At 36.2% G+C, this 8,116-nt stretch overlaps 2 long non-coding RNA genes across 2 annotated transcripts; both read left to right on the plus strand.

Moving 5' to 3' along the window:
* The first annotated feature begins 300 nt into the window (after window positions 1-300).
* On the plus strand, window positions 301-2,012 carry LOC145803169 (uncharacterized). The gene is made up of 2 exons (XR_014345287.1): window positions 301-342; window positions 1,188-2,012. It is a non-coding gene; the product is annotated as an uncharacterized LOC145803169 (long non-coding RNA).
* A 3,397-nt stretch (window positions 2,013-5,409) lies between these two features.
* Window positions 5,410-7,462, plus strand: LOC145803168 (uncharacterized). Its single transcript, XR_014345286.1, has 2 exons — window positions 5,410-5,794; window positions 7,273-7,462. It is a non-coding gene; the product is annotated as an uncharacterized LOC145803168 (long non-coding RNA).
* Window positions 7,463-8,116: the final 654 nt, after the last annotated feature.

Below are 8,116 nucleotides of genomic sequence, written 5' to 3' on the forward strand. Positions count from 1 at the left end.
TGAATTTTTATTATTTTCTTTGAACCTTTATTATTTAATTGAGCAAATAAATATGTTTAAATAAATATCTACACATATCTTTAAATAAATAGTTTTATTATTTATTTTAATACTTATTTGAGCAATGGAAAAATATCTAGATTTTTATGCTTTTTCTTAGTCATTAAGCTAGCCCTATTTCATGGCTTATAAATTGAGAACTTTGTCTCAATTTTCACCACACATTTTCAACAGCCTAGGGAGAGGGTGAGAGGGTGAAAGTTTGATCAAAGGAAGTAGAGAAGAAGAAGAAGAAGAAGAAGAAGAAGAAAAAAAATAATAATAAGGGTGACTCTCAAAAAGGTAAGAACATACCCCTACTTTGTCTTCTCCAATTCTTTCACCATCTCCTTCTATTGTCTAATATGCCTCTTGTGTTGCAAATTAATGGTAAATAGGGTTTTTGGTGTATGTTGAAGTGTGGATATGATCAATTGCCATTGTCTTACAAATTTGTGAAATTAGGCACTGCTGCAACTTCCCTAATTTAAAATAAATATCAAATCTATTTAATTCTCAAATCTTAATTTATGGTAGGATATTTGGTGTGTTTAGAGTTTGTGAAAATTTTGTTAGCTCCAAATTGTTTGTTTTTAGGGCTTGAATAAATTGTTGAAAAATCTGGTCCTGAATCTCTGAAAAACAGTCCACTTTTAGCAATTTTATAAAATTCTAGAAAAATCACCTCATGTTGGTTCTACTATCAAAATTTAGAACTCGGAGTCCTCTTTCCAACAGATTTTATTTCAGTGAAAACCATCGGGTAGATTGAGAGAAACGTTAGTTTCCCCAAAGGGTGACAAATTTGGATAGGTTTTCGAATATAGTTTGTAGATGAATTTGTGGAGGTGCTGTGCAACTTTTGAAAATTGGAATTGAAACTAGACAGATTGAATATTGTTTCTGTGCAATTTCAGCCCCTAATTTGACCTATAAGTATTTTTACCAAAGCGTTCTTGTTAGCCCTGTAGAACCGAACAGTGCTGGAAATGATGTTTTGTTGTGTTGTTTGTCTCTAAGTATTTTAAAGCATGCCTAATGTTATTTTCTTGCCTTGCCATACCTATGTATGATTGTCATGGGCTACATTTCATTTCTTATGTTTGCCTCATGCTCTTTTATATTGCTGAATTACCGAATGTGACTAGCTTGCTTGGCAAAAGATCTAATAAAAGGGAAATGGAAAGGGGTTGGTAGTGGGTGACGTTCACCCTTGTGCTTCAGAATGATTTATGTATTGAACATGTGAATGGAATTAAAACCAAATGAGTTAAGTCTTGCGCAAGCGGTCTAAACGAGCCCCTAGGTTGACACGGTTGTATTCAGACTCTATGCGGTGGTTTCAGGGTGTAAGAGAGCCCTTTGGTATGATATGTGTAGGGTGTAAGCAAGCCCTAGGCACGATTTGGTATGGTATGTGCAGGGTGTAAGCGAGCCCTAGGCACGATTTGGGTGTAAGCGAGCCCACTTGTTTGGCCGTCCCTTTTGAGGTCCATCAATGTCACTAACCGGTAAATAACCAGGAGGTGGGCATAGGTGGTAAGGTCTGCAAAGCAGCAAAAGGTGGAGTCTGAATAATCCGGTGTTCAGCCTTGTGGTTGGGTAGAAGGATCTCTTTGGGGGATCCTAGATGTCTAGGAAAACTCCTAATTCATAGAACCTTGTTGTAATTTTGCATGTTATGTTACCCAATTTGTCCTATGTATGGTTGATTGGTTGATAGAAGATATGGGGATGTGTGTGTTTTTACTGGGCATTCCAAGCTCATGGCGTGTCATGCCAGGTGGTGAAGCAGTTATAATGATGAAAGTTATTGCAAAGGCAAATACAATGAAGTGTTGGAGCGGTGGTTCATTTGAAGACTTAGACTAGTTGTTTTTGTTTTCAATGTTTTGTAATCCTGCAATGGAAAATAAACGAATGATCCGTGATACTAACTCTGGTTATATATGTATATTAAGATGTTTTGGTTATCTATCCTAATTGTGTGGTAATATTGTACTTAATTAACGGCCTGGAAGTTGGGGCGTTACAGAATGGTATCAGAGCTTAGGTTCAACCCTTACCCACGTGTTCTGACTTCAAACGATTTGATGATCACCTACGAAGGGAAGTGGTTTTAACGTTGAACAGGGCAACGTGTTGAGCATTAGATACAATATAGGAGTAGGGGATACTATTAGTTCTACGAGTCTTCTATCGATCGTCATACCCTTATCTCATATTTGTAACTTTGTTTGATGTCGTTCACTTTCAAGATTAAGTCATTACCATCTGGTCTTACTTTATATTTTTCAATTCTACCGTTCGCTAGATTGATAACCTTGAGCCTTGATTATGCAATCTTGTATGAGAATCTTTCTGAAAGTTGCAATTTCTTTGTTCAATGACGAATCTTAGATATTCAGTTTGAAACGCGGATGGCCGACGCAGTTTCAAGTTAAATATCTAACTGAGTCACTACCTCTATACCCTTGACCACATAAAAGTCTTAAACCATAATCCATCCGTATTTCTGATGATCCTTGTAGAAATTGATGCAATTACTATAAGCACTTCATATTTTCCATCTCCACTTTGTATTCCTTTTATTAATCCAGTTTTAAAAGTCTTGTGGTTATTATTTTGCCTATAAATGTATATATATGGATGAGAAGTGTGTTGTGTGCTTCCCTATATTCGTTATTTATTACTTGATCTTATTGCTTTAAACACCGTAGGATAATTAAACCATAACTTTAAGATTAGCTGATTACCCTAGGGAATTGCCTCTATTAATAGACTCCAACTTATACTTTACCCGTTCTATGCACAAAAAGAAAAAAATATAAATAAATAAATAATGAACCACACTCGAGCCAACGGCTACACCGAGACAAGCGATAACATATGAGCTCGCGAGCAGTAGCGCAACAAGAATGAAGTATCATGTAATTGAAACCCTAAGAATGGACCAATACCCGCGGCTAAAATCTTTAGCCACATTGGAAACCAAATTCTGGAACAATTGGGTCAATTGAAAAAAAAAGTTCGAATGGGGGCTGGACCCTACTATCAGAGGAAGAGAACAAAGACCCGTTAGTAATTAGAGGCAACATTGTACTCTATAATTCTTGGGTTCACGCTCTATTTGATTATGGTGCACCATTTTCTTTTTTTTTAAAAAAAAACACCATGTGATAAATCGTTAGGTCTTGAATGTGAACATTTAAAAACTACTTCAAGTATCGCATCACCTTTGAGAGAAAGTGTCAGTGCGAATTAGAAGTGTCAGGTTTACACTTGATTTGCGACCTTGTGGTCATGGACATGTTCGATTTTGACATAATCTTAGGTATGGAGTGGCTATCTGCCCACTGAACGGTGATTGATTGCTACCAGAAAATGGTGACGACTTACACACTTGACGGGAGGTGTTTCCAATTTAAGGGGGATAGAGAGGAGTCTCTGAGCATGACAAATCATAAGATGCGATGGCATAATCAACTTGCTAGGTGTTCTGGTTAAAGGAAGTCAAATTTTTGGGACACGTAGTGTCTGAGCATGGGATTGCAGTGGACCCGGCCAAGGTAGAAGTAGTATTAGATTGGAAATAGCCAACCGTAGTAATTGAAGTTCGTAGTTTCTTAGGACTGGCCGGTTATTATCGACGGTTTATTCAAGACTTTTCCGAACTGGCCAAGCCGATGACTCGTCCAATGCAAAAAAGGGTAAAATATGATTGGAATGAAGCATCGCATGTGAACGATCCTTTCAAGAACTCAAGAGGAGATTGACTAATGTCCCAATACTCATCATTCCGAAGTGAGACGTTAGTGTTCGCAGTACACCAAGGAGGGACAAAAATGTACCAAAGACTTACAACGCCACTACTGGTGGAACGGAATACAAAAAGATGTGGCTCAATCCGTAGCTAGATGCCTTACATGTCAGCAAGTAAAGGCGGAACACCAGTGACCTGGAGGGATGCTTCAGCCCTTGCCAATATCAGAAAGGAAATGGGAGCATGTAACAACAGACTAACCAGGTCACCTAGAGGACATGATGCTATATGGGTTATAGTTGATCGTGTAACGAAAACGACACACTTTTTGCCGTATAAAATTTCAAACACTTTGACATCACTGAGTCATCTCTAATAAAAAACAAAAAAAATTCTGACTACACGGAGTTCCTGTATCAATTGTGTCAGACCGAGACCCGCGTTTCACCTCTCGATTCTAAGAAAGCCTACAAGAAGCATTGGGAACTGAATTATGCTTTAGGACCACCTTCCATCCTCAAATTGATGGACAATCGGAACGCACCATTCAAACTTTGGAGGACATATTGAGAGCTTGTGTGATGGATTTCAAAGGGAGTTGGCAGTGACACCTACTGTTGGTGGAGTTCACATACAACGACAGTTTCCAGGCTAGCATTGGCATGGCTCCATTCGAAGCACTGTATGTTCGGCCTTACAGATCACTAGTTTGTTGGACTGAAGTTGGAGAAATGAGTCTATTGGGCCCAGAGATCGTGCAAGAAACTACAGAAAAGGTAAAACTTATTCGACAAAGATTAGTGGTAGCTCAAGATCGTCAAAAGAGTTATGCAGATAAAAGGAGAAGGCCTCTAACTTTCGATGTCGGTGATGATGATTATGTTTTCTTAAAAAAATAAAATAAAAAAATAAAATAAAATAAAATAAAAATTAGCCCTGCTGAGGTATCATTTGTTTTGGAAAGAAAGGAAAATTATTGCCTTGATATATCGGACCCTTCGAGATACTTTAGAAAATTGGAAAGGTTGCGTACAAATTGGCTCTACCCCCGCAATTGGTTGGAGTACATGATGTTTCTCACATATCTATGCTGCGAAAGTACATAATGCACCTTTCTCACATCATCAACTAGGAAGAAATCCAACTTAACAAAAACGTCAGCTTTAAGGAGGGACCAGTAGCAATTACGGACAAACAAGAAAAGAACTTGCGAGGAAAACTAATTCAACTTCTTAAGATACTCTAGCGTCACTATGATATTGAAGAGTTCACTTAGAAATGTGAAGACGCGGTGTGGGCAAATTATTCACAACTATTTGAGACATGACGTACGATTTAATTTCGAGGACGAAATTTATTTAAGGGGGGTAGGTTGTAGAGACCCTAATTTTTGGTAATTACACTTGATACCCTAAGCCTTAGGCTAATTACATTTTAATCCCAAATTTTATAAAATTTTACAAAATGGTCCAAGAAAGAATTATTTTTTTGTATTTTATTTTGTATTATAATTAAATCATAGAATGCCATTTTATATTTGGAAATACCCTAACACTTGGCTTTTATTTATGTACCTCCTAGTTTCTAAATTAATTCATCAAATTTATTTTTAGCCTAATTGAATATTTATTAGTTCTTTGAATTTTTATTATTTTCTTTGAACCTTTATTATTTAATTGAGCAAATAAATATGTTTAAATAAATATCTACACATATCTTTAAATAAATAGTTTTATTATTTATTTTAATACTTATTTGAGCAATGGAAAAATATCTAGATTTTTATGCTTTTTCTTAGTCATTAAGCTAGCCCTATTTCATGGCTTATAAATTGAGAACTTTGTCTCAATTTTCACCACACATTTTCAACAGCCTAGGGAGAGGGTGAGAGGGTGAAAGTGTGATCAAAGGAAGTAGAGAAGAAGAAGAAGAAGAAGAAGAAGAAGAAGAAGAAGAAGAAGAAAAATAATAATAAGGGTGACTCTCAAAAAGGTAAGAACATACCCCTCCTTTGTCTTCTCCAATTCTTTCACCATCTCCTTCCATTGTCTAATATGCCTCTTGTGTTGCAAATTAATGGTAAAGGGTTTTTGGTGTATGTTGAAGTGTGGATATGATCAATTGCCACTGTCTTACAAATTTGTGAAATTAGGCACTGCTGCAACTTCCCTAATTTAAAATAAATATCAAATCTATTTAATTCTCAAATCTTAATTTATGGTAGGATATTTGGTGTGTTTAGAGTTTGTGAAAATTTTGTTAGCTCCAAATTGTTTGTTTTTAGGGCTTGAATAAATTGTTGAAAAATCTGGTCCTGAATCTCTGAAAAATAGTCCACTTTTAGCAATTTTATAAAATTCTAGAAAAATCACCTCATGTTGTTTCTTCTATCAAAATTTAGAACGCGGAGTCCTCTTTCCAACAGATTTTATTTGAGTGAAAACCATCGGGTAGATTGAGAGAAAAGTTAGTTTCCCCAAAGGGTGACAAATTTGGATAGGTTTTCAAATATAGTTTGTAGATGAATTTGTGGAGGTGCTGTGCAACTTCTGAAAATTGGAATTGAAACTAGACAGATTGAATATTGTTTCTGTGCAATTTCAGCCCCTAATTTGACCTATAAGTATTTTTACCAAAGCGTTCTTGTTAGCCCTGCAGAACCGAACAGTGCTGGAAATGATGTTTTGTTGTGTTGTTTGTCTCTAAGTATTTTAAAGCATGCCTAATGTTATTTTCTTGCCTTGCCATACCTATGTATGATTGTCATGGGCTACATTTCATTTCTTATGTTTGCCTCATGCTCTTTTATATTACCGAATTACCGAATGTGACTAGCTTGCTTGGCAAAAGATCTAATAAAAGGGAAATGGAAAGGGGTTGGTAGTGGGTGACGTCCACCCTTGTGCTTCAGAATGATTTATGTATTGAACATGTGAATGGAATTAAAACCAAATGAGTTAAGTCTTGCGCAAGCGGTCTAAACGAGCCCCTAGGTTGACACGGTTGTATTCGGACTCTATGCGGTGGTTTCAGGGTGTAAGAGAGCCCTTTGGTATGATATGTGTAGGGTGTAAGCGAGCCCTAGGCACGATTTGGTATGGTATGTGCAGGGTGTAAGCGAGCCCTAGGCACGATTTGGGTGTAAGCGAGCCCACTTGTTTGGCCGTCCCTTTTGAGGTCCATCAATGTCACTAACCGGTAAATAACCAGGAGGTGGGCATAGGTGGTAAGGTCTGCAAAGCAGCAAAAGGGGGAGTCTGAGTAATCCGGTGTTCAACCTTGTGGTTAGGTAGAAGGATCTCTTTGGGGGATCCTAGATGTCTAGGCAAACTCCTAATTCATAGAACCTTGTTGTAATTTTGCATGTTATGTTACCCAATTTGTCCTATGTATGGTTGATTGGTTGATAGAAGATATGGGGATGTGTGTGTTTTTACTGGGCATTCAAAGCTCATGGCGTGTCATGCCAGGTGGTGAAGCAGTTATAATGATGAAAGTTATTGCAAAGGCAAATACAATGAAGTGTTGGAGCGGTGGTTCATTTGAAGACTTAGACTAGTTGTTTTTGTTTTCAATGTTTTGTAATCCTGCAATGGAAAATAAACGAATGATCCGTGATACTAACTCTGGTTATATATGTATATTAAGATGTTTTGGTTATCTATCCTAATTGTGTGGTAATATTGTACTTAATTAACGGCCTGGAAGTTGGGGCGTTACATGAATTCTTTGCAAATTACTCAGCAAATTCTCAGTAAATTATTCGATAAACTCTAAGTAAATTACTTAGTAAATTACTCAGTAAATTCCCAGTAAAATTTAAGTAAATTCTCAGTAAATTACTCGATAAATTCTGAAAAATTCTCAGTAAATTACTTAGTAAATTCCCAGCAAATTGATCAGTAATTCCAAGTAAATTCTTAGTGAAGTACTCAGTAAATTCCAAGAAAATTCTCAATAAATTACACAGTAAATTCTCCGTAAATTCCAAGTAATTTCTCCGTAAATTTTTAGTAAATTACTTAGTAAATTTCTCAGTAAATTCTCAGTAAATTCTCAGCAAATTACTAAGAAATTCTCAGTAAATTACTCAGTAAATTCTTAGCAAATTATTCAGTAAATTTCGAGTAAATTCCTAGTAAATTACTCGGTAAATTCTTAGTAAATTACAAAGTAAATTATTAAGTAAATTCCAAGTAAATTCTCGATGAACTAGTTGGTAAAATCTCAATAAATTACTCGATAAATTCTTGGTAAATTCCCAGTAAATTACTAAGTAAATTCTCTGTAAATTACTAAGCAATTTCTCAGTAA

The sequence above is a fragment of the Camellia sinensis genome, chromosome 11, assembly GCF_055761805.1.
Source record: "Camellia sinensis isolate YWXY chromosome 11, ASM5576180v1, whole genome shotgun sequence".
Lineage (NCBI taxonomy): Eukaryota > Viridiplantae > Streptophyta > Magnoliopsida > Ericales > Theaceae > Camellia > Camellia sinensis.